General features: G+C 37.8%; 1 protein-coding gene across 3 annotated transcripts in view; it reads right to left on the bottom strand.

The window, feature by feature from the left end:
* LOC129721647 (zwei Ig domain protein zig-8) overlaps positions 1–9,021 on the bottom strand; it is a 544,433-nt gene extending 535,412 nt beyond the window's left edge. For all 3 annotated transcript variants that reach the window (XM_055674441.1, XM_055674440.1, XM_055674442.1), the window contains exon 1: positions 7,322–9,021. The gene's annotated coding sequence lies outside the window, so the exon portion shown is untranslated. The remainder of the gene's footprint in view (positions 1–7,321) is intronic.
* Between the last annotated feature and the right edge of the window lie 18,809 nt (positions 9,022–27,830).

The following is a 27,830-nucleotide window of genomic DNA, read 5'->3' as shown; positions in this document are numbered from 1 at the left end:
TCCAAATAAGACGATTTTTGTCTCATCGGACCAGAGCACACGTTTCCAGTCATCAACTGTCCAAGTTGCATGTTCCTTGGCCCATTTAAGCCTGAGTTTTATAATCTTTTTTGACAGCCATGGCTTTTTAACAGCGACATGCCCAGCAAAACCCATCTCTTTTATCCTGTTTCGTACAGTTTGAGGGTGTACCGTAACATCATGGTAGTTTTGTAGTTCAGTTGCTAATGTTGTTGCGGAAAGCCGTCTATTTTCCTCAACCTTCCGCCTAATAAATCTATCGATTCGAGCTGTTGTTTTCCGTTTCCGCCCTTGGCCCCTCTGGCGGGCAGCTATACCGGAACGCTTAAATTTCTGAACAATGGTAGCAACTGTATTCTTGCTCAAATCGACCATAGCAGCAATTTTGTTGTATCCATGTCCCAACTTATGGTGTGAAATTATAAGTTGTTTGATTGCCAGAGCTATTGAAATACCGTTTTTTGCCCATTTTGATTCACAACAATAGAAAAACGCAGGTCTACTTCAACAACAACAGCAAGCAACACTTGCACTTTAAGGTTTTTAGCCTATATATTTACAAAACAAAACTATTGCGAGTACAGAGTGACATTTGACTGGGGCTGTGCATATTTTTTTGAGATAACATGATGGAATGATCGAGTTTCTTGACTGCTTCACTGAAAAATAAAGCGTTTCAAAAAACTCCTGTGACAGTTTATTTATCTTTTGCCTTGTTGACATTCGACAGTTTTGAAAAAATAGTCGTATTATGCAGCAAACTAGGTTTCTTTGTATAAATGTGCTGATACAATAGGGGGTGTCTTTAATTTTTTTACATACTTATTGAACATCTTTGGGCTATTCTCTAGAAAAAAGTTCGAGAACAGAACCCGACGAATTTGAATGTACTGAAGCGCGTCATTTCTGAGAAATGGGACAAAATCGAACCAAATACCTTCCAAAAACTTGTGGAGTCTATGCCAGATCGATGCCAAGCCGTGATTTTGGCGAAAGGAGGCCACACTAAATATTAAGCGTGTATGTTCCCAGGGTGTGTTTAATTTTTTGACATGAATTTTATGCCTTTTTTCACTTAAATAACTATGTTAAGAGAAATGTTATCTATGAAATGTTGTTTTTGCTATTAAATGAAATATAAACTCTAAATGAATAACTCCATTGAGAAAAGAAAGCCATTTGCATGCCCATTTGCAAGTTTTCAATTGGTTAAGCAACAGTACAGGGGGGTGTCTATAGTTTTTTTTCATACTGTAAGTCCCGTTCATCACAAACAAACATTGGTATAAACATCAATCGGAGAAAATCAATCAATATTATAGGCATTTTCTAAGCGTCGGAGAACCCCGCTGAACAAACAACTAATAATTAATTGATTATTTCTATGTTTGCAAATCAGTTTTACAATTTGACGACAAGTGCTGGCAGCGAAATAGAGAGTGAACAAATTAATATGCAGGTTATCCCATCTCACCTGTGCACAAAAGAGAACAAACGTGTCAACGACATTCTCAGATAACGTTTGCGGTAAAAAATGGACAAAAATTGCCGTTTTTTAATGGGTTTACCGTTAGTCGCACTGACGAAATTACTCATGCATCATCAATCATAGTAACCCATGAGTTAGCAGAAAAAATTTGACAGCTCTATCAGCCAAACTCTAACTGTGATGGCGAAAAAAGTGAAGCTACTCCGTTCAGAAGTGTGTGAGTTTAAAGAACGGTACTCCGCCTCGTCAAAAACGGACATCCGGATTCCGGCATCTAGAACATCTTGACACTATTGGACAACGATCAGAGCATCGAAAGAAAGCCCGGTTCCGGACGGCCGATGACCCTGAGCGACAAGAAGCTTCAAAGGATGCTGAAGAGGAAGACCGAGGGAAAAGTGGTTAAATCGCTGCGTGCACTTGGCCGGGAGGTTGGTGTATGCGGTAAAACAGTGAAAAAGTATCTGGAGAACAAAGACATACATGTCTGGAAGCGGCAGTCCCGTCCACTGGTCTCGGAGCTGCAGGCAATGACGCAGTGACAGTGGTTGAATGAGATGGTCGAGTCGATTTTCCCGGCGAATCGCGACGTGGCAGTGGTGAAGGACGACGAGACCTATCTCACCCTGGATGGCAACGACTGGCAGGGCACTTCGTATTCTACCTCCCCCACGAAGGAAGTGAGCTGCTGTGGCTAACAATCAGCGAAAAAGGGATGTCAAAGTTGCTCTTCTTTCGCTACGGGCTGGCCGTGAACGGGGGAGTTTAAAGTACGAAGTGCCTGCCAGAAGTTGCCTACAGATCCGTACGAAATTTGCGCTCTATAGGGCTCTGATCCTCCCGGTGGCGCTCTACGGACATGAATCGTGTACGTGGAAGGAGGCCGATCGACGGATGCTTGGGGTTTTCGAGCGTAGAATCCTGCGATCAATACTCGGAGGTAAACTAGAAAACGGTGGGGCGCAGGTTCATGAATCACCTGTGCGAAGCTTTATGAAGTATACAAACACGCTGATATTGTCAAGCTGATGAAGCACGGCAGGTTACAGTGGGCTGGCCACGCTGTCGACGAGGATGTCAGAGCCGCGGGTGTAAAGGGAGACTGGAGAGGAGCAGCCCAAGACCAAATTTGTACAGACGTATTCTGGATTCGGCATAGAATCTCAACGATCTGTCGCCATAAAAGTAAAGTTAAGTAAGTATCTCGAGTGTTACGTTTCAATGCGCAGGTAGCCGCATAAGCTGCTTCAAATTGGTTCCTTATCCTATATATGGAATAGAAAGTCATCACGCCACGCAACGAAAGTGAAAGGAATAATTTGAAAGTGGGTGGAGCTATTTAAACTTCGAAGTAAAATAAGTATCGCGGAGTGAGGTAACATTTTATCAAAGCATATATGGTACGTGGTCTAACTATCACGTATTTATGCTGATAACTGAATGGTAGTTCATTGCATTGATCGGCCAGTTTCAACTACACATAATAAGAAGATGTTAGTGAACCTATTTTATCAAATTGAAACTGAGGGGTTGTATGTTGGTTGAGATTTCATTTGCGTGATGTTTCGGCATATGTCAAATTACTATAGATTTGACACGCATCTCTGTCGTATTGGGCTCGGGGAAAGTGGTATCTTTGCCTGTGGTGAAGGTTATCACGACATAGAGCACGTTGTTTGGTCATGCCCTGTACACTGTGACGCCAGGTCTAAATTGATAGCTTTCTTTCGGGCCTGAGGTAAACGGTCAGCTGTACCTGTTCGTGATGTCTTGGCGAGCCGTGACCTACCCTACATGTCCCTTATATACGTTTTCCTATAATCCATCCATGCCCCAGTCTAGTCCCGTTCCCCTCCGCCTACACCCAACGAAACGACAAGAGCACGTTTGTACCTCAAGCACAGAACCAGCAACTAGACCCGCACCTCCAGGACCCGAGGATTACAAGCCCCTGTCCCAGCTGATGATGTCGTGGCTCAGCAGTACGTGTCAAACATACTGCATGAATACATGGCCATTCGAAGATCATCCGATGCCCATTTAACAACAAAACACTGAAAAATCCATGTTAGTTTTGAGTTAGACTTAATTGCAGCGAGGATAAAAAATTAGCTTTTAGTTTTTAAGATACTTTAGAAAGTGAGTCACCAAATATAATTGGTGCCGTTAAACAATAAATTGTATTTGTGCCGTGTCAGTTAAATGATAGGTGAAGAAAAAAATTTAAACTGATTAAAGTCTGTTGCAGATGCTTAGTGAGCTGTTTAATTATACTCGAGAATACCGTATGTAGAACTTCGCCTGTCAATCAAGACATTGGTATTTAAAATCCGTTCAGTGCCAGCAAGACAATAAACATTTTAAAATGATATAACAACTGTTACTATAGTAGGGTAATCGCTCCATTATTCATCTCAACAGCTTGGTGCACCTATATTCATCTTATTTCTCTCAATTGTCCAATTTACCGTCAAATTTCCACAAATTTTTGAAAGTAAATCTTTTTGCTTCTCTATTTTCTCAAGTGGCTGAAAGTTTTACGTTGAAAATATGGTAAAATTTGACGAAAAATTGATCAAAAAGGCGTGATGAGATGAATATAGGTACTGAGATGAATATAGGAGCGGTTACTCTAAAAAAAAGCGTTCCTATGATTGATTAACTGCTTAAAAGGATCTAACGGATTTTCGGTAATTTTTTGGCTTATTTACAATTGAAGAGATACACGCAGAGTTTTTCGTTGTTACTTCAAAGACAACAACGAAAAATTATCCCTTTTGAAAGAGATTTGTTACTTAAAAGGCAATGACATTCATCACCAGTCAATTAGCAACACATACTGTGATATATTTTGCATACGTTATGAAATCATGACCATCAAATAATGGCCGTTACAACCACACGCGAAATTTTCACTTGCTACTTTAAAAGCTATTACGAAGAAGCTTTCCTTTTGTAACAAATGTTACCTGAAAGGTTATAAGATTAATCGCAAGACAAGTAGCATCACACACTGTTGTATATTCTGCACTTTTTACTAGTATCTTCCATCTTTCATCCGGTGTACGTGTATTATTAGTTCGTCATATGCATACGGGGTAGAGAAAGAAAAGCTGCTAGGTACATGTTTTTCGTCACCTAAAGTAAGCAAATGTTGATAATTTCAAACACTTCATATGCATCATCATGATCTGTGTGTTGCGTTAGAGCAAAACAGAGAAATTTGATTTCTGTACGGCATTCTGCAATCTTCTGCAAGCACATAAACAATCGAGTTGATAAGTGCAGCGATTATTTTCGTGAATATATTCTGTGTTTTCATTATCAAAAGACCAATCCTTCAAAATAGAAACATTACTTCGGCCTGGAGCTGACTGGTAAGGTAAGTACTCCAGAGCGGTGGATTTTTTCTAATGCTGTGTTTTTTTTTCCAAGGGGGATGAGATTTTTTGACCAAACACTATAAGGAGCGAGGGAGGTGTGACAATCACGGCCAACATGCTACGTCATTTTGTTATGCTCCCTACACGCAAAAGTTGGAGTGTGCGTAACCAGATCATTTATGAGCGAAATTAGCGCATTTACTGATAAAAATTGGAACCAGTACAACGCATGTGCGTTGGGCATAACGCATTTGATGCTCTAGCGTATTTTGAATGTATTGCGCAGCTCCAAACCACTACACTTATGAAGCATCAGCCGGTGTTCAGAAGGTTGGCATCGTTAAAACAGTGCAACCAGCAATCAATACTGATAAGTTGGGTACTGACTCCATTGAAGAAATTATTGTCTGATCGATTCACTTTCATGAATCAGTTCAGTTGAAAATATCATTCAATCATTAACAATAAACAAAACATGAGATTAGTCAAAAATATTTTGCATTTAATTATGACTCTGGTTTCATTCACATGCATTCGGTTCTGCGTTACTGGCACCAGCGTCAATAACTTCCGCAGCAACAAGGCTCGCCATTGGCTGTTTCGGTTGCTGACGATTTTTAGGGATGCACGAGCCGTTGATACGCACCGGCTCGCGAAAGTAATGAACGGTTTTTTGAGCGCCTCGAAACTGATTGTTCGCCCGAAGTCGAAGTTTACCGAGACATTGCAATTTTTGTGTATATGATACATATTCTGATTTTGATCTCTGTCAATGTACTCCTTGTACAACTTTTGCGTTATGCGTATCACGCATTGGTTGTGCGAAGTCAGAGCAAATTCTGTGCGAATTGAAAGGACACATTGGATGATTAAAGCTTGAACTTTTGCGTGTAGGGAACAAAACCGTGGTGGTTCTAATCAAACGTTTGAGGCTAAAACGCTACGGGAGATATTCTTCATGTGTTTGAAAGAAGGGCACTAAAATGAACCAGATCGTTACATCAATAAAAATGCAACACGAACGTTTATCATCTTCTTTGAGAGTAGTTTGTATTAGTTATTGTTCATTTCATCTATAAAATCGAGGTCTTGGTCTTGGTCTTAATTTGTGTCGCTTTCCCTAAGGAATAATCAGGGTATTAGTGAAAAGGTATGATAAAAATAATTTAAAACAAAACTGCTTAGACTGCCGAAAATTTGATAATGAACTCGATATCAGTAGCTTTACGAATAAAACTAAGAATAGGTTGAAAATGGACATAAGATGAAGAACGTTTAGAAGGGCCAAATATGGCGAACACTGAAGACAAATAAATATTAGCTCAGAATAAATAAGGAATGTTTTTAAAGCACAAAAAAAATATTAAACGGTATTTTAAACTCTAGAATAAACAAAAACCGGTATTCATCGACGCAACGAAACCCAGCATTGGTTAGCGTGTTGCTGAAGACCAGAAAATGCCGATAAGTTAAATAATCATAAATCACCTGGAACGCTTTTGGAACCGAAAAAGGCTGCCCAACAACAAATCACAAAAATGCCTTGCGAAAAGGCGAAAAGGTGAGACATAAAAATACTTTCATAGCTCAGAAACGACTTCAAATTGAGTCGGTTCTAAGGTCTGAAACGTGGTAATAAAAGAAGATTATTCTAAAATTAGCACAAAATCACATCCATGACCGAGAAAGGATGCCCGAATCGCTCGAAGATGCTTCTGATATCGAGCAAATGCCATGAACAGATTTTCAAAAATGAGCCCAGAATAATAAAAAATCACGATCCTTGGAACCATGAAAGGGTGTTTCAATTTTTAATTGTTTTTAATCCTTTATTTAATGAAATAAAGCCACGGAGCAATTTAAAGAGTATCACATAAGCTGCTTTGAATCCATTCGTAAGTAATCTTCATACTGCAACATTCTTGGCCAACCACTGGCCGATTATTAAATGCCCAATTATCGACCGGTAGAATCTCATCTCTGGATGAATTGTGTGAATCAGATTACGTAAGGTTATCGCGTGATTTGCAGTTGCTCTGTGGTTGCATAATTACATTACATCTGGGATGAATCCAATTGCATTTGATGATGCTCGCAAACGGCGGCGCGCCGGTTTCGCTCATTGAATATCATTGATTGATTGTTTTCCACAGAATCGTACTCTATTTCGAGTTGCGCTTCTCTTCTGTTAAACTTTGTTTCAATCTCCCGCATAAACCTTTGCCTGATATACCCGCAACGATTGTGCGCTCTGGTTTATAATTGTTGACGTACAACAAAAAAAAAAACGTTTCTTTTATTGTCGTCATTAATTACGCCTGTAAGCCAGATTTAAGCTAGGCAACCAAAGCTCCTTAACCACCCCACTAAGGCCGAAGCCGGAATGTCTACAAACACCGCAGAATGTTTAGTCCTAAATTTTGATTACCTCACTTTATCGTCTGTCCCGCAGCTGCTTTCTGCAATTCCTCGATAGCCTTGCGGCACTGGGTGTTATTCAGTGACAGTGTCGTGTTCGCCTTTGCCGTTGTCGTTGTCGAGTATTTTCTCTAGATTATTATTTATTTTCACTTTCCTTTTTATCGAATCGGATAAAAACACCAGGGAACAACATTCACTGCCACAAGAGATATCCCAGCAAAAAAAAACGCTTGAGATTTCCCAATCGGGTGCTGGAAAGCTGCGTCACCAGACAATTTCGTATACACAGTTGCGAACGACGGGCGAAAACACGGACCCCTCTGCTAGGATTGCTGCCATAAGCGTCAGCGTCATAAAATTGGGTGCTCCACAGTGCGAATACTAAACAGAATCAATTTATTGCACACCAGTATTTTTTGCTCTGTTGTTGCTTCATCCACCTCGTACACTTTTCCGAATTAACTGTGTTATTTTGGGGTTTGTTCAGCACATTAACATCCCCCTGGCCGTTGGCATTCGGTGTCCAAAAGTGACCGCACGGTAAAAATAGCTGTGTTATGGATTTTCTCCCCGGGTTTTCCTATGGGAAATTTCCACACCGGGTAGCACAAATATCACAATTTGCTACGGTTGACTTATCGACGCGGCGGGTTTGCGGCTTTCGCTGGCGACGCCGGGTTATTCCTGTTTTGCTTTGGACCAATTTTTCTTATCTTTTGAACATTTATGCCTTTCTTCGTCAGTCAGAGTGCCACTGCGAAAAACCACTGTGAATCGTTTGGGCCGAAGTTGTTGGAGCACTTTGCTTCGGAGAATTTTATCTTTAAATCACTTCCGGGCGGAATTCCGTTTGCACTTTTCGGGTATTTTGTTAGGGTAATCAACTGTTCATTTGAATGCTCTCGTTAGGCCCGGCTGCTTTAACGGTATCGAAACTGTTCGCCGCACGCAACCTCACTGTGCGCTTGGCTTGGATTTTTCCAAATTTCTCGCGTGATTGAAACACGAATTCCGTTTCATACTTCGGAAGTAGAATAAAAAAACACAACTCACTTTTCTACTTAATCCCGTGCACCGTTTCGTGTTTCTAGTGGACCACCGAAGCTTACGGCAGGCTAATTTCCAACGGCAGAGGAACCAGAAACACTGCGACCGGCGGACCCTTTCACAGTATGTTTAGTTTGATTTCATGTTTAACCTTCCACACTACTCATTGTACAACAATTCACGGCACAAATAAACTACTTCAATATTAACAACAGCAAAAAAAATCCGTCACTCTGATGCCCCCCTCACGAAAAAACTGAATCGGCTTTCCTCTTTCGCCAGAAGAACGAAATCGATTTTCGCACTTCTCGACCCTTTTATGTACACACTCACTGGCGATTTTATTTTCTTCCACTTTACTTCAGCCTCACCTTGCCAGCAGCTCGAGCTGTCAATGTTTCCGCGTAGTTTTGACCCACCGTAAAATCCGTGTTATTATCCGGGCTACAAATCCGAAAAAGTTGCGGCCAGTATCCAAAGCTTTTTCCACGAAATCACAGTCCACCCGATCGTTTCGCCATCGATCCTAGCAGACGGCAAACGAAAACAGCCCTCCTTTCCTGATACGGCATGCCAGCGAACGTACGGACGAGATACAGTCACCGAGGATCGCCTGTCCGAGGATGATTTTCCGTAAGCACCGACCACCCAACTGAAGCTCACACGGCACACGGGAGAGCGACGAAGGCCCGCTGTGATGAAGAAAACGCCCGTTCTCACGCGTGCTGAAAGTTGCTGCTCGCTTGCTCGATACTGGGAGCGGGAAAAAATGTCGAGGAACATGCGCTTTCTTTCGATGAGAGCTAGGTGAGCGATGAGAAGGAATATGTAGCTCACCGAGCTGCTGGTGGCTCACATTCCGATATTTTGGTGGGTCGCCCAGCAGCTGTTTCGCCCTGACCTAAGCAACACAACACTATCGGCAGGTGAAGGTTGTGCTGCGGTGGCAGGACCTACTTAAAACAATCGAGCTTGTGACAAAAAGGGCGATGAGAAAGAGAGGAAGCAAGAGAGAAAGTGCTAGTACAAAAGGGACAGGCCGCACGTGCAGGGCACCGCATCACACACTCACGTGGGGAGGCCCCAATTGCTGTGGAGAGATAAATGTTTGCACTCGGTGGAGTGGCGGAGTTACTCATTGGAAACTTTTCACCAGTGATAATTCAGAATCAGTAATGCGGAGAGACGTGCAGACACGTGCTGGTGTGGGTCACACTGTGGCACTGGCACTAATTGGCTGTGCAAACGTTTTATTTTCCGATTTAATATTAGGCGCAGAGCTTCACACTGGAGCTGTCGAAAACAGTTCTGTTTTGAAATATTGTCTGTTATTGCTTGTCGTAAAGCGTATATCAAAATGAGTTAAAAAATCATAAAAGGAATCCCGAGTTGGCAATTTAGAGTAGAAGAAAGATTTGTCGATGATTGCTGGTGTACATAAAATGCAACTTCGAACGCTTTAAAATGAAAACAAATTTTCATAGCTAGTGGTAGCGAATTGTTTAACATTTTATATCCTGCGAATCAATCTAGATAAAAAAGATGGATTTATTAAAACAGTTTTCTACTAGGTTATGTTTCCATTCAATTCTACTACATTCTACTACATTCTTCTACTTGTAGTAGAATTAAATGGAAACATAACCTATTCTCAATATTCAATTCCATTCTACTAAGACGCCCAAAACGAAATTTATTTGAGTTTTATACTAGTCTTATACACTGAGCAACTCAACTTTGTTTAGTGAACCCTTATTTGGTCGAAACAACAAATGTACAAATCTGTAAGCTATTTATGTACACTGTAAATAAAATAAGTTACGATTTTTTGTTTGTTTTTTGTTGTTGTAACTTAGTAAATTCAACTTAATATGCTCATTTGAACGACTTAGAATAAACGTTTTTATACAACTTATGATTTACTGGGTAACGATCACAAGGTTAACGCACAATAACGACAGACTGTTTCATGTTAATATATTTCTTGCAATAGGTTTGGGAATACACTCGATTTGGGTTAATCAATTTGATTGTGTGGAGCGATAAGTTTCAGCATTGTTTTTCTTTCACCTCTTTTTTGTTATTAAATGAATGCCTACCTTGAAGAGAAGCATTGCTTAATTAACTTGAAGTTATCCTAAAACAATATTGAAGGTTGCCGGAACACGTTGTAGGTAGAGTACCACTTAACCGTCAAAGCAAAACAACCAAAGTGGAACTAAAGCCGGCTCGATAAAATTGTTTTAAATTTCAATAAAAGGCAAAAACCTCTTTTACCTATTTTAATATGTCGTCGTCCTTAACAGGATGGTTGGTTTTAGTTTTTAGAAAGCTAAGATAGAAGCTTGTTCAAGTCTTCGTCATTGTGGATTGCCAACTGCAGTTGACGCGGGATTATTCTCGTTTGAATCTTAGACCGATGGTCTGCTAAAGACGAAGGGTAAGTACAAAATTGTTTTTCATTGTTTATATGATTTCTCATGCGACAAAAGATGCGTTCCTATTTCTACTAGCGTTCCCCGTCAATTCTAACATTTCTGCAGAAAAGTACATTATTACAGCCACCAGAACGATAGGAACTCCAGCACCAACGCGCATAATCTCTATAAGTAGCAGACAACGAATTCTACCTAACAGGAATTGAAGCCCAGCACGAGATGAATAGGATTTTATCTTTCCCTTGACTTCATCTCCTTTGCCACGACCAGACATTGTAACTTGCAAATTCGATTGAATGAAAAAACTATGTGACGATGAATAAAACTCCAACATGTTCGATTAAAAAACCGTGATTGTCTTGAATACGTACGAAGAGGATTATAAACAACCCAATGAATGTGGCGCAGATGTAAGAATGAAGGAAAGTGAAAAAAAGTCGGACTGCGTCGCACACTCTTTGTTATATACAAACGAATGTTGTGCGCGAAGTATTTTAATTTTTTTGTAAACTTCCAAGCGTGAACAATCATATCGTTAATATGACACTGAAGATACACGGCAAAACAGCCAACCTCAGACTTCCGTACGTTCGCTGTTGCCATAAAAACAAATCATGAACGCTCGGTTTGATGCTAGAATTAAAACTGCCTACTGTCAAATGTAAACTGCATTCGACCCTTCTCAGGTCCACAAACACGTTCTGGAAGCAATGTTGAATTTTCTTACCTGCAAATTATGGAACTGTGTGACTGTAATAAAAGGTGCTAAAATTGCTTGAAATAGAATCACAAAATCTTACGATGTGTTACAATGGAGGGAGGGGTCTTTAAGAAATGGAAAAATATGCGTACGTTATTATAGAACGGCCCCTTAGTAACATATAACACTTTGAAAGACCTGTTTTATGTAGAGCAGTCCACAAAAAATGTTCCAGTTTTAATATATTTTTTTAAATTGTCATTTTTGATTCGACTGAAACATTGAATGGACGTTTCTATAGGCAAGAGATACCATTATGTGCTATTGGTTGAATTTATTGGAACACGAGTCATTTTTGAGAAGCTTTCGAAAATGATATTTTGGGAAGGTATTGATGATTACAAATATTTTTAGGGCCAACACGGTTTGTTTGATCGGTGTGACGTCTTGGGCAAAGTTGTAGATAAAAATTTGGTCTTTCCAAATTTTTATTTCCCAGGAAACATTTTTGTTATGGAAAGACAAAATTACTATCTACAACTTTACCAAAGATCCTATGCCAATCAAACACGCCTTTTTGGCTGTAAAAATATTAATAATTCCCCATAGAGTCCTATATTAAAAATAAATAATATTTCTACAGCCAAAACGGTTTGAATGATTGGCGTGGAGTCTTCGGCAAAGTTGTAGATATCAATTTTGTCCTTACAAAAAAGTCTGTCCCCCGAAAAATAAATTAATTTTTTTTTTTAATCATAGGGGAACTGCTCCATTATTTATCTCATTAAGCCGATATTCACGAAAAATGCACTGATTAAACACCAAATTATCACGAAATCATTGAACAAATAAACTAAATATGCTTACATGCTCTCATGGAATCGTTAAGCATTGTATATTTAATAAAATTAGCTAGATTTATCCTGAATTTTGTAAAACAAACCATTTATCACAACGCTTCCATATCCATCTCAAAACTTGAATCACTGCTCAATTATTCTTCTCACGACGCCCCCATATTTATCACACTGTTAATCATGAATGAATCACATCATCATGAACGAATGTAGAATGAATGAATCACATCATCATGAACGAATGTAGCCGCAGACCGTCGTAGTAGGTTAGCTAGATTTTCACTGTAGTTGTTTACGTGCAAAATTGGTAACTTAGGGAAGCACTACAGAGCTGTCGATGTATGTCAATTATGTTGGAATTACTTACATTTTCAGTATGATTTTTTCGTATTAACAGAAACTGATTTGGCAACTTTTGATTTTCTTCAAGGCAGTGAAAACAGATAAAAATACATACAGTTGAAATTTAGAATTTGTAGAAATTCATCTCATATATTTCTGCTAGTTCAAGCTTGTTTTTGGAAATTGGAGGTGATCATTTCAAAGATTGAAGTATTCTTAGTGCAGTGAGTGATTTTGTTTAGTGATAAATATAAAAAGTGGTCCGCTAGTAATGCAAGAATACTTTGGTTGGCTGCTGAACGAGTCTCGTTGTAGTCGTGTAGAGCAATGCGCGGATTTTGTTTTCTGAGGTAGGTGATTGAAATAAATGAGTTTTCGAGTGCAGATGCCCGACTATAATATCAAATTTAGAGCTTTAAGGTGAGTTTTTGAGGATTCTACTTTATGAGAAATTTAACGTGAACTAAGAAGAATCCATTTCTTGGATTAGCAGATTGGTTTATTTTGAAAATATGCGTTTTTTTCCTATTTTCAATTGTGTTTTCATATTGTATGAGATGAATATATGGGCTGAGATGAATAATGGAACAGTTCCCCTACCTTTTTTTTCTTGATTTTTCCATGATTGGACCGATTGCTTTGTTTAGGTAATCTTTTGTAGTTTTTATAAAATACAATAGATTTAAAAAAAAATGAGTGTTTTAAAAATAATTAATTTTGAATTTTTCTTTTTATTTTTTTTTCATAAAATAAACATTTTTTCTAAAGTGTATATTTTTTTCGGAAAGACAAAATTGTTATCTACAACTTTGTCGAAGACGTCATACCGATCAAACAAACCGTTTTGGCCCTAAAAATATTTGTAATCATCAATACCTTCCCAAAATAGTCGTGTTTCAATAAATTCAACCAATAGCACAAAATGGCATTTTTTGCCTATAGAAACGTCTATGCAAAGTTTCAGCCAAATCAAATATTTTCGATCAAATTGGTGGTCCGTTTTTTGTGGAATTTCTCAGTAACAACACAGCGAAGGAAAATTGTTTGATAATTAAATTAAAAGAGACACTGTCAGAAATAACAAGAATCATCCCGCGTCATATGCACATGACAACTATCAATGATATTTGAAAGAATTGCCGGGTATTGAAATTGTGATAACAACAACGGTACTTCTTTGCACCCCGAAATCATTTATTTTAAATTCTACAAGAGCATGGTGAAAATGTTCGAAAAAGTTGCTTCAAAAATAGTCTTTTTTATCACTATTAGTATCGTTTTGACGAGTGACAGAAATCTAATACTTACTTCAATTCAGTAATTTTGAGGAGCTAAAAAGTGCCATTGGTGTGTCAGAATAGTTACACCGGCAAGTTTATTTAATGTATCGTCATTGCGAATTTTTTATCGTTTGGGTGTTCTGGTGATATGCCTCGGAAATGGACCTTCTGAAATATATTCCACTTGGGCTTCTGGAGCACATAGAAATAAATAAAGGAAACAGGGTCAAGCACAATCAATAAGGCTATTTTCGGAACCGTAATGATGCCAAGAAACCCAAAAAGGACCCTACTTCAGATTCAACTTCAGATGGCAGGAACTGGAAGTCTGGAAATTTTCTAAAAACCGGAAGCCACCATTTCTGAATTCAAAATAGCGTCTGGGCTGTTTTCCCAACTCTGGGCATCATCATGGTTGCCAAAATATTTATATTAGATCGTATTTGACCTTGGAAATAATTTTATGAGCTTTGAACCAATAATGGTAGGATCTTTTTTTTACCTTTCTTAGTATTCCTAGTTATAGTTTTCTGTTCAAAAATATCGTTGTTAAACACATTTTGCCTTTCTCCTAGAAAGGTATAGCAATCGATGACACCCCGTTAAGCATACAGACGCGAGGCATACGGACGCGAGGTATAGTACGCTAGGCATAATGGACGGCAGGCATACGGACACGAGGCATATGGCCGCGAGGCCGAATGGACGCGAGGCCGAACGGACGCGAGGCCGATTAAACGCTAGGCCGAAAGGACACAAGGCCAAGGGGAAGTGATATGGAATGTGTTATTATCGTCATCATCAACACAGCATTCGATAACATGTATTTCGCTTCAAAGTGTCATTTGAAAAGCAATACACTCGCGGCCTCGCGTCCATTCGGCCTCGCGTCCATTCGGCCTCGCGTCCATTCGGCCTCGCGTCCATTCGGCCTCGCGTCCATTCGGCCTCGCGTCCAATCGGCCTCGCGTCCATTCGGCCTCGCGTCTATTCGGCCTCGCGTCCATTCGGCCTCGCGTCCATTCGGCCTCGCGTCCGTTATGCCTTGTGGCAGTATGCCTCGTATCCATTATGCCTCACATCCATTATGCCTCGCGTCTGTATGCCTAGCATACTATGCCTAACATCCATATGCCTAGCGTCCATATGCCTCGTGTCCCGTCCCCATAGCAATCACTGGAAAAACCAAAGGTATAAAAGTGGTCCCAATGGCCGAATGTCATATACCGCTCGACCCCTTTCGACGAACTGAGCATTTTCTGTATGTATGTATGTATGTGTGTATGTGTGTGTGTGTATGTGCAACTTTTTTTTCTCACTCACTTTTCTCAGAGACGACTGAACCGATTTTCATAAAAATAATTGCAAATGAAAGGTCTAGTTGCGCCATAGGTTGCTATTGAATTTCATTGTAATCGGATTTTTAGTTTAGAGGTTATGTATCAAAATGTAAAAATCACGAAACAATAATATCTCAGAAACCACACAACAGATTTCAATAAAACTGGTTTCAAATGATCGGGCTGTCTCCAGAACCCTTAACTTTCAAATTTTGTTATGATTGAACATATGGTTCAAAATTTATGTAAAGAAAAGTTATCCTGAGGTTGTTTAAACTCACTCATTTTTCTCAGAGATGGCTGAACTGATTTTCACAAAATTAGTGTCAAATGAAAGGTCTAGTTGCCCCATAGGTTGCTATTGAAATTCATTGCAATCAGATTGTAACTTTGTCCGTTGTTCATGAAAATGTAAAATCACATAATGAAAGTAAACATATTGACTTTCTCCTAACGATCACTGGCTAATTAAAATGTAGAAAAGTGATCCAAATGGCCGAATGTCATATACTACTCGACTCAGTTCGACGAATCGAGCATTTTCTGTATATATATATATATATATATATATATATATATATATATATATATATATATATATATATATATATATATATATATATATATATATATATATATATATATATATATATATATATATATATATATATATATATATGTATATATATATATATATATATATATATATATATATATATATATATATATATATATATATATATATATATATATATATATATATATATATATATATATATATATATATATATATATATATATATATATATTAGGGAGTCCCAAAATTGCACAAGCTTGGGGCTCACCCTCCAGATGATAGAAAATGGTGTTACGAATAAACTTTTGTTCGGCGGCAGCACTAGAAAATGATGTTTCCAACTGGCCCCGATGACTTTTTTGAAAAAATCGGTTTTTCTTATGTTAAATCCAAAAAACATGTCCAGTTGTGCAATTTTCCATGAAACCCAATCCTTTTATATTTTTTACAGGTTCTTTAGGGTCCAAACTGTAAGGGAAAAATTCGTTTTGGATTAATTAACGTCAGTTAATTTTCCTAAAAAAAATTCTATCCTTTGGAAAAGAGATTTTTCAAGTATACTTTGACATTCAATCAATAAAAGTGGGTATCAAACCTAATGCTCTCACCAACTGAATACCATTATAAGTTGGGAAATTTTATGGGGAAGTACATTGCCAAAGACTACATGGCTCTAAAAAAACTTGATTTTAACTTATTCGTGATTTACTGTAAAATAAAAAGTTGAATTTTAATGTTTTCCTACAATAATCAAGGTCGAGTAAAAAAAATGAATAAATATTATCAAGTTTACTAGAGGAGAAGAAATGTATGTTATTTAACGAGGATGCGAAAAATGAACAAGGACAAAAAGTGCGACCTTTCATTTGAAAAAAAAAATCTAATTCAGATGGGATTCGAACCCGCAATCTCCGGTGACTTCGGTACGGTGCCGGGTCTGCAGACTGCACTTGTGGTATTTCCGGAGGTCAATGTTAGCCTGGTATTTTTCGATAAAAATGTTAATGATGACTCGAAGAGGAGGGTGGTACAAAACTTGAAAATGGTGAGCAGTGAAAACGAAAATTCATGAGTGAAAAAATTTTCGTCTGTAAAAAACTCACAAAGAAGTCACTAAAGTTTTTTCGATAGACTGCGGCTTGATATCAAGTTTTTTTATTCCGGAAGATTCTAAGGCCTGAATAGAAAGAAATTATTATCTTGATGCCAAATCGAAATGTTGAGGCTTAACAGTTACCCTGAAGAACGAGCCCTTTGAGTAACAGGAGATTTAGTTTTAATTTTAATTTAAACAGGAGATTTAGTATGATACGGCAAATGATCATTTAAGTATTGGAAAACATCAAAATGTAACTTATTATTCCACAAAAAATCACGAATAACTCAAAATCAAGTTATTTTAGAGCCATATAGTCTTTGGCAATGTTCTTCCCCATAAAATTTCCCAACTTTTAATGGTATTCAGTTGGTGAGAGCATTAGGTTAAATACCCACTTTTATTGATTAAATGTCAAAGTATACTTAAAAAATCTCTTTTTCAAACGATAGATTTTTTTTTAAGGTAATAAATTGACGATAATCAATCCAAAACAAATTTTTCCCTTACAGTTTGGACCCTAAAGAACCTGTAAAAAATATAAAAGGATTAGGTTTCATGGAAAATTGAATAACTGGACATGTTTTTTGGATTTACCATAAGAAAAACCGATTTTTTCAAAAAAGTCATCGGGGCCAGTTGAAAACATCATTTTCTAGAGCTGCCGCCGAACAAAAGTTTGTTCGTAACACCATTTTCATCATCTGGAGGGTGAGCCCCAGACTTGTGCAATTTTGGGACACCCTAATATATATATATATATATATATATATATATATATATATATATATATATATATATATATATATATATATATATATATATATATATATATATATATATATATATATATATATATATATATATATATATATATATATATATATATATATATATATATATATATATATATATATATATATATATATATATATATTATGCATGTATAGGTGTATATGTTTGTGTGTGGGTGTGTACGTGTGTATGTGCACCTTTTTTTCGCACTCACTTTTCTCAGAGATGGTCTGACCGATTCTTCCTATCTTGGTGTCAAATGAAGGGTCTATTTGCCGCTTAGGTTGCTACTGAATTTCATTGTAACCAAACTTTTAGTTTTGGCGCTGCGTCCGAATGTGAAAAACGTTCTTATATCTCAGAAGCCATGAACATAGTTGAATTCAAATTAATGTGCTTTACCCTTAAACAATAAATTTCATAATGTATAAACATGTGGTTTGAAAGTTATAGAAAGAAACGTAGCCCGCAGACTGTTTAAAACTATAGCTACGATCAAAATATGTGGCCTGAACATCATTTAAATTTGATTCGGCCGAATGTCGTATACCACTCGACTCAGTTCGACGAACTGAGCATTTTATGCATGTGTGTGTAACGCTCTCCCAATCTCACTCGATTTTCTCGGAGATGGCTGAACTGATTTCAATCAATATAATTGCAAATGAAAGGTCTAGTTGCCCTATGAGACCCTATTGAATTTTATTGTAAGCTGATTTCTAGTTGAGAGGTTATGTATCAAAATGTAAAAATCACGAAACATCAGTATCTCAGAAACTACACAACCGATTTGAACAAAATTGTGGTTCAGAAGTTATGAAAAGAAACGCGTTCTGAAGATTGTTTAATCTCACTCATGTTTCTCAGAGATGGCTGGACCGATTTTCATAAAATCAGTGTCATATGAAAGGACTTGTTGCTCCATAAGACCCTACTGATTTTTTTTTTTTTGCAAACGGTTTATTATGTTTAAAAATGTGAAACATATTCCGAAGACTACTTGGACTCTCACTTTTCTCAGAGATGGTTGACCCGATTTCCACAGAATTAATATCAAATGAAAGGTCTAGCTGCCTGATAACACCCTATTGAATTTTACTGTAATCGGGCTGTAGCTTCGCCTGTTATGTATCGAAATGTGAAAATCACGAAAATTCTAACTTTCTAAGATAATTCTTAGAAACTACACAACCGATTTAAACAATATTGATATCAGGTGAACGGGCTAGTTAAGGGTTAACTGATGAAATATGATTAAACAGGTGGTTTCAAAGTTTGGTTACCCTATACGTTACCTTTTCATTTGATTGTAATCAAACTTAAGCAACAGTTATGTTTTGATTTGTAAAACAATGAAAGTCTATTATCTCAAGTATTACACGACTTATTTGAACATAACTAGTGTCATAAAAACTAGTCATCTCTCAAACTTACAAATAACAAACTTCATAACAATTTGAAATGCTCTTCAAAAGTTTTGGAAAGAAAAGAAATTCAAAGACTATTCAACACTATACCTGCTTTGATCAACATATATGGCCTCAACATAATTTAAATGTGGTATCGTAGTATCAGTAAATTCCCGGTGTCGCTCGTGATTGAATTGTTCGAAATTAAGAGTCATTTCTTTTATTTCGCTATTTCTTGAGCACTATCATTACGTCAAATTTCATATATTATACTTTAATTACAACATCAATATTTTAGAACCCAAATAGTGAATATACCTTTATTGGATTAAAGCATTCATGTGAATCTATTTTTACAAATAATAAGTTTGAATGAGAAAGGCTGAGTCTGACCGCTAGGTGGATTAATTTAGGTTTTTCCTTAAGGTTACAGAAAATTAGTGCGTACTTCTGCCCCCCGGTTAATGCGTTCCTTTGCCTCAAAGTGAGTTTTCCAACTAATTTAATTTTTATGACAAACCCAAAAATATTTTCTCCAAAACAAATTCACCCAGCAATTGTTGTATTCGAGTTCCTGTAGTTTTCGAATAAGTGAATCGTAGTTCCTAAAACTAATAAAATTAGATCAAAATAGCTTAAAGCACAACTTTCGCCATAACTTCACACCATTGAAATGAAACCTTATGTGTTCACATGTGTGATTAACTGACATTATAACGCTGCAAATTCATACAATGTTGCCAGTTCATATTGCTCATATGTTTCGAAAAGGCCAATGCGTACTTTTGCCCTTCACTAACTAAAAGTGCACATACGCTTCCAGCATACGCACAACTAACTATTAGCAGTGCCCAAACGGCTGAAAGGGTAATCGCTGCTATATTCATCCATACTCCTATATTCATCTCTCCACTGTCATTTGTTCATTTTCAAAATTTTTCTTTATATTCAAGGTAAACGTTTCCTCCATTTTATTTAATCGAGTAGGCGAAAGTTTTATCTAGAAAATATTGTAAAATTTGATGATAAACTTGACGAATAAGAGTGGTGATAAAATGGACACTTAATGGAACTTTGCACTGATAATTTTTATATGAACGAAATAACAAAACATAAATATAAAATATTTGATTCAGAACGATACTAAACTAAAAGATGGACGTGCCTTCTACTACTCGTTGTTTAAGTAGCCATGCGTCTCCATTGATGACTGATTTCTGTGTGTAAAAACAACTAGATTTGGATTGTAATAGGTATTCTGATAGCAGTCGCAAAAAAAAAACTAGTAGTCTTACTATCAATGTTGATATCAAAACAAATTCAATGTGTTTAATCGGGTTGCGGACATAAAAAATGTAACAGATTACACTAAAAAAAAAAATAAAAAATCATTGAAAAAAATCTGTGTTAAATTGACGGTATCTGAACTGCTGCTATTCGTATAACAGTCCAGTATTGTGTTTTCTTATTTTTTTGCGGGAATCGAGGTGGTGGGAACCAAACCTTACTTTTTTAATGGCAGAAAGAAACAAGAAGACACCCAAATTTTACATAGGACGAATACGAATAGCAGCAGCGAAGAGCTTTGGTGATATTTTGAAAAAAGAAAAATCAAGCTATAACTCTATGTTTGATTTAGATTATTTAGTTTGTTCGATCATGTGATCCGAACCCATCAGCACTGAATTTAATTCTCTCTCTCTCTCATTTATTAATTACTCGATCGTGGCGCCGATGCTAGATCGTGATCGTCGCCACCAGTTCAGTTGATAAGCGACATCCGATAAGTAAAGATCAGCTTTGCCAAAGCTCCCTTATTGCTCGAAATATACCAAGTGTAGTTAAAAAATAAAGTTACTTTTGTGATATTATTCCACTACGGTGTCTCATTTAAGAGAAGAACTATACGTGGCCTGTTGATTAGCGTTCAGGCCAATAATTGTTAATTTGGGATAAATAATTCCCACCAACTAACAACGGTCAACCTCGACCTGCCCCAACACTCTATGTTATTATATTGAACGCTAGCCGAACTCTTAACTCTACAAGTTCTTATAAGCAGAAAGGCAAATTGGCTTCTGTTGAAAACAATTGGAGTGACGGGCATCGAAATTGCATCCCACGCATTTCGGGAGCTAGCATGAATCGCACCTCTTGTAGTCATACTTCAGCTCAGGCATTCCTGTTTGGGTGAATAAAACTCTAACCGTGGTGGCAAAAACGGACATCGTGCGGCACTTTGTTGACGCCGGATACGCCCTTTCACATCTTGGCACTATTGAGCAACAATCAGAGCATCGAAATAAACTCCCGGTTCCGGACGGCCGATGATTCTGAGCGACAAGAAGCTCCAAGTGATGCTGAAGAGAGAGACCAGGGGAAAAGCGGCTACATCACTGTGTCTACTTGACCGGAAGGTCGGTGCAACCGGACAAACAGTGGAAAAGTACATTCGGCAGTGCCCGAATAAGATGGTCAAGTCGGTTTTCCAGTATTTCGCGACGTAGCGGTGGTGATGGACGACGAGACCTGACTCACCCTGGATGGCAACGACTGGCAGGGCGCTTCGTATTTTACTTCCCCCACGAAAGAAATGAGCTCCGAGGTGAATTTTATTTCAGACCAAGTTCCCCTGTGGCGGACAAGCAGCGAGAAATTTATAGTACGAAGTGCCCGTCGAAAGTTGCGTCGTTCATCAAAGAATGCCCACTCGCATATTTTCGTCCGCCATGGTAAACGTTCCGGCTAACTGGCGGGAAGGCCGCTCGCAAGGGCGCAGATTTTGTTTTTGCAAGTAAGCTAATATACCTTCCTTTCACGGGAAATTTATCAAACCCAATTATCCATCTCAGTTATTTATATATCACCATCCGAAAAAACCTCCTTTTTGCTTTTCTGTATAGAAACAGAAAATTGTTGATCTTACTGCACTGAATGAAGGTTCACCTTATTGCTTTTAGAGTGAAATAGTAGCTAACTAAAATTTTTTTTTTTAATTTTTGTTGCGAAACTCCATACTTCAGAACTATAGTTAACCGAATGAATCTTCGTTCGTCACATCAATCGCAACTAAGCCCTCCCGATGACCAGCGTACTACTCTCACATTCTCTGCCTCTCTCTTTTCACATCTGTCGCTTCTACACATACACACACACTCTTACAAAATCATCGACAGCTGCGGTGCGGAATCCGCACTGCGGATGTCCATTAGAACACCTAGGCCGAAAGCTGTTTGTTTTCTCTCTCACACCCGCACACACTCTTAACATACAGATTCCTTCGTTTGACTCAGATTCTCGGTGAATAATTCGACTGCGCGGACGCTCTACTCTAGATGCATTCATTCAGATGTTTCAGATGGATCGTAGCCAGTATAACAGGGATGCCTGTTTTGTTTGTTGGATTTCTTTCGACTCACTCTGAAGATTTTTGTTTTCCATTCTCTGTATTCTCTACACACCTCTTGAAGGATAGTAATGAGATCCCTAATACTCTGTATAATAATCGAAATATCATTTGTTTTGTCAGTTAGAAACGTTTAAAATAAGAATATATCAAAAATGAGACAAATGAAGAAAGGGTGAGAGAAACAGAGTCTGACAAAGTCATTTACAATTGACAATTATCAGCTTATAGTGACGCTTTGACCCGTCGCTTTCAACTGAAAAGCTTTTGTATCATTTTCGAGCAGTTCGTGAGTTACATGACACCCAGTCGAAAGCTCTTGCTGTGATTCTGACAACTGAAGGGCTTGAAATTGATACAAACGCTTTCCAATTGAAAGCGGAGATTATCACCATCACTCTCACATGACGATTCTCAATTGACAATGACAATGAGCGCTGACGGAGACAAAAGGCTTCCATACAGTACTTCACGCATATACATGGAGGAAATATTAATCGGATCTTGCGTAACGTATTTAATGGATGCCTTTGCCGTTCTAACTACGGCTTGCGGTATAAGGAAACTACCATCAAACCACGCGATGCGATGCTAATTTCAATTGAGACGCTGAAGGAAAGGAAAGAGCCTCTCTCTCCGTCGATTGAAATAGTCATTAGTTTCTTTTGAAACGATCCGATGAACAACAGACGGGAAAGAGAGAAAGAAGTGATTCGTCGACAGTAGCCGAAAGGAAACAAGTGAAAATGAAACTGTTCTAAACGAAATGATAGCGCGAGTATATCAGTTTCATTGTTTTGTTTCGAAAACGTAGAGCCCTGGAGAGAAACAAAAACAAGGTAAGAGGTAAAAACAAAAAAAACACTAAGCATGAAAAAGAAAAAAAACGGAAATTTAGAAAACAGCAAAGAAAAAGAGATAGTGAGAGAAAGAGAAAGAAATTGAGCGAGAGAAAATAAGAACTGGAGGCAACGAAGTTTATTAAACGATAGTGTGAGTAACTAAATACTATGAAAGAAAATTAGAAAACTGAAAAAAAAACAAAGTGCGAAAAATGCCAAGCAAGGCATATGTGCATATGTGAGAAAGAAAAATGAAAAAAATAAAAAAGAATGTGTGTAAACGAGTTTCAAGAGAGGGTGCGATAAAAATATTAAGAGAGTGTGAGAGTGAGAAATTTGGATAGTATGAGAGGAAGATTGATGGAAATCGAAAGAATGAGAGAGAAAAAAAATCAACAAAGAAGTGGAAAGAGGAAGGGAGAAAAAGGGCAAAATAGAATAAAAGACACCAAGATTCAGAGATGGTGAATTTAAAATTTAGATAAAGAACACATGAAAAGAAGAAGAGATTAAAAGAAAGAATATTATAGTGAATAATCTTGGATGAGTGTGACAAAGATGTGAAAAATTCGAGATAAGTGATTTTGAGAAAAAAGAGACAAGACAAAAGTAAGAGATTGAGCGAAAGAATTTATGAAAATAGAAAATTGGAAGAGAGAGAGAAATAAGGACGTTAAATACTTTCTGATTCTTTGTATTATTATTCCAAGTTGTTTATGCGATTTATTTTGACGTTTCTCGCAGTGAAGCAGCACAGGCTGGTTCAAAATAATCCATGTATTAAGTACAATGTATATTAAAAATAAAAGTTGATAACGTTTAACGTTTTTGTAGCAAACGGCCATCGCCTGGTTTTACCCCACAGGCCGGTTATAGCGGCCTTTCTCCAAGATGTTACTATCAGTTATCACTGTCTTTGTATTAGACATACACGGCAAAACAATTTCTCCGACAAATACGGCGCAATAAATTTGCTTTGAAAACGTCAACCAAAACCAGCCGAAACGTCCGACAATCGCACGTCTATAGAATTTCAATAATACCCTACCACATTGTTCATACGCTGCAAGATCTGTTTTACACTTCAACGTGAGTCAAAAGTAATTTTAATTCTTAATATTGCATTCTCGAACTTGTGAATACGTTTCAAACAACCCTTCGTTCGCAATTAAACCATCCAGAGGATAGTTAACAACCATTCAACTTTTCTTCCTGGCAACAAAACACACAATATGCTGTAATCGAAAAAGGATTAAATTTCTCCTTCCGTTCTGTGTAAACATATTTTAATTGATCGTTACTGCTGAAGAATGCATCCGATAAAAAACAACCCACATTAAGCCGGTTATTTAAAGCCTCTTATTGGTGAAGTTTGCTGCAAGCTCGGGTACATATTTCCATCCTGCGGCCATTCTTCATACGCAGACCCCGTAACCGATTTACAAACACGAACACGCAAAGCAGGTAAGAATTACACAGCAAATTTTCTAACCAGTGGAAGGTATTAAATAGTTTGTTAATTATCAGATTGTTTCAAATCGATGAGACCATGAGAGGTTTTTTTTGAAAACTTCTCTGTAGTGATCAGAGACTGGAAATATCGCATCAAATTTTCATCGCTATAGGGTAGAAATCACCAATCGTTTTGTACATGTTATAAATCAATCAACCAGGCAGTCCTAGTTGCTGATTAAATCGATGCAATTATTGAAAAACTCCACTCTATCCCGTGGGTATTGTGTCAAAGGTGCACCCAGACACAATAAATATAATGCAATTTAGCCACAAACCATTCATTATGCAATCTAGCACCGCATTCATATTCGAACCACAATCAGCCAATTTTGCAAGGTTGGCGGTTTTTTCCTCCCTTTAATTCATTTACAGCGCTTCTATGAAAATCACCAATAAAACACTGCGAAGCAAAGTTATTAAGGTAAGTGGCTTTGTTTAAGTGGTCTTTTTATAAAGGCGCTGAATAATTCGTGCTTGACATGCATGCCGGCACGGTGTGCATATGGATGTCGCATATCTGCATATGGATTACCTTTCCTTCGGTGGAATTTGACCGGTTGTACGGTGGGTGAGCCATTGCCACAGAATAGAGTTACCAACACGCCCACCCACCCACAACATATGCGACATAAAAAACCTGAAAATTGAATTTGATTATTGTGGAATTACTATGCAGATTGCTAATAAATATGCACGATGGGATTCTGGCTTTTCTTCGGGAGCCGGTCTAGTGAGGGGGACGTGGAAAAGGGCCTAGGTAACGTGATAGAGTGGTAGCCTGACAATATGTATGCAAAGTTTGTTTGATGATTGACCAATAACCACGATATTCATTATGAAGATTTGTTATTTTCTGCTGATCAACATTGTTTGACGTGGCAATAGCTTACGTTTGATAATATCATGAATTCATATCACGCATCGCTGGTAGTGCTTCTACTAAATCAACTTCACCAGCTAAAGTGGTTGTGACATAGTTCCCGTCGAGAGTCTGCCTGCAAAGTACCGCCCAGACATGCCTCTCTGACATTACTCGACACGATAAATTGTTTGACAGAGTACGGGATAAACAAAAGCTGCAAATAAAGCCACTTTCATGTCACCGCATTCGCCAAGCAGACGAGCGCTGAGGGCTAAACTAATTCGGATCGAAATGAACGAACGACTTATTCTTCTTCGCCTTCGTATCTACACTGCATGATGGCGTATTTTTCCGCCACGTAGTCATTTGCATAAAAACGAGGTTGACTTCTTTAAAATTTTCGTGACATTCATTCGCTATCTCAGTGAAGAGTGAAGTTGGGAAGCATGCAGCAATAGCGACTGCATCACACACCTGAGCAGTTGAGCAATAAATTGTCTCCTTCGAAAAAAAAAACGGAATAAGTTGTTTACCAATGAGATTAGCGGATTTTATTGCGTCAGACATAAAATACGTTTAGTTCTGGACTTCAGGGTTGAGCTTTTTTTTTTTAACGTGGAGCTTCAGTTACATTCTGAAAAAACAACATTGAACATGCAACGATGAGGGGGAAGATTTAAAAAGTAATAGCTTACTCACAATTGCAAGGAATATAATAAACAATGTGACCTTGGATAGCTTAAAAAACCTCACTCGCAATTTCATCTTACTGAATAGCACAAAATTTTCAAAATATTATCAGAACTAAAAATTTCGAGTCCCTAAATTGGTCGTACAGTTTGAAAGCTTTTTTTTCATCCTTTCGTTTCCATTTTATATTTGTTTCTTGATTCCTAGTAAGTTTTCGACCACCTTCCAGACTTGAATGCACTATGTCACCATACGCCTTCCCGAACAAAACTGATTATGTTTGTTCAAAATATTACTACCATGTAATACGACGGAATCTGCCGAAAATCCCCGTCTTCAGCAGCGGACAGTAAGCCTACCCTCGTATCCAATTTTACAAATTCATAACTATTCTGCATGGCAAAGGGAGAGGTTGCCCCTCGAGGCTCGTGCGTTCTAGGCATCGCACAAAGCCCATTATTCCCGAGGCAGCAAAATTTTCCATTCTTTCGCTTACGCACTCAGACTACCGTGCGGAAGCAAATTTTCCACCTTCAAAATTGTCCAGAGAAAGGATTTCGTTTTGTGATAAGGCAACGACAAAAAAATGACAAAAGCACACCGATTGTCCCCAGCGCTATGTGGCTCTGCTAAATCAAGTAGAACATTATGTTACTCGTGTATCTCCTAGTGTACTTCTACGGTTGGTTGAAATCATTTTTTCGCACGAAAAAAAAATAGAGGCGACACACGCACAAAAACAGAAGCTTGTCTCTTTCCGATATCCGTCGTCATTTGCTTTCATAAATCATTCATAGGCCCCTCCGTTTAGTGTACCGTCGGTTGTCCTCTACCTGGATCAATGCTTTTAACCTTCCCGAGCAATTTTTTTTCTTCGTCTCATAAAGTGAATCAATATCCGGCTGACTTATGTGTCGCTTCGTTGACATCTTTCAGTGAATTGGTATTCTTTGCGAAAGCTGAAGCATAAATAGTTAATGATTTAATTCCATTCAATGATTAGTTTGGAAAGAAAGAGAAATGTTACTTTCATACCTCCACTTATTTTTCTTAACATTCCTCAAGGTGGTATAATATGGTAAAATATTATTTGAATATATAAACTGTCTTGGAAGCAGACACATTTATTGGGCACACAATATAACTTTCAACCGAAATGTCTAAATCGAATGTTTCTGAGCTACATAAATTGTTTCTAAAATACATACCCTTCTAGGCAGTTTCGAGTCTAAAAAATGTCATTCAAATCGGAGCAATTCAAAATTCTACAAAACATCGAATGGTTTTGTATGGAAACCAAAGACTTTTGTCTACCGGAAT

The sequence above is a fragment of the Wyeomyia smithii genome, chromosome 2 (assembly GCF_029784165.1).
Source record: "Wyeomyia smithii strain HCP4-BCI-WySm-NY-G18 chromosome 2, ASM2978416v1, whole genome shotgun sequence".
Taxonomy (NCBI): domain Eukaryota; kingdom Metazoa; phylum Arthropoda; class Insecta; order Diptera; family Culicidae; genus Wyeomyia; species Wyeomyia smithii.
This window is presented reverse-complemented; position numbering and strand designations above follow the sequence as displayed.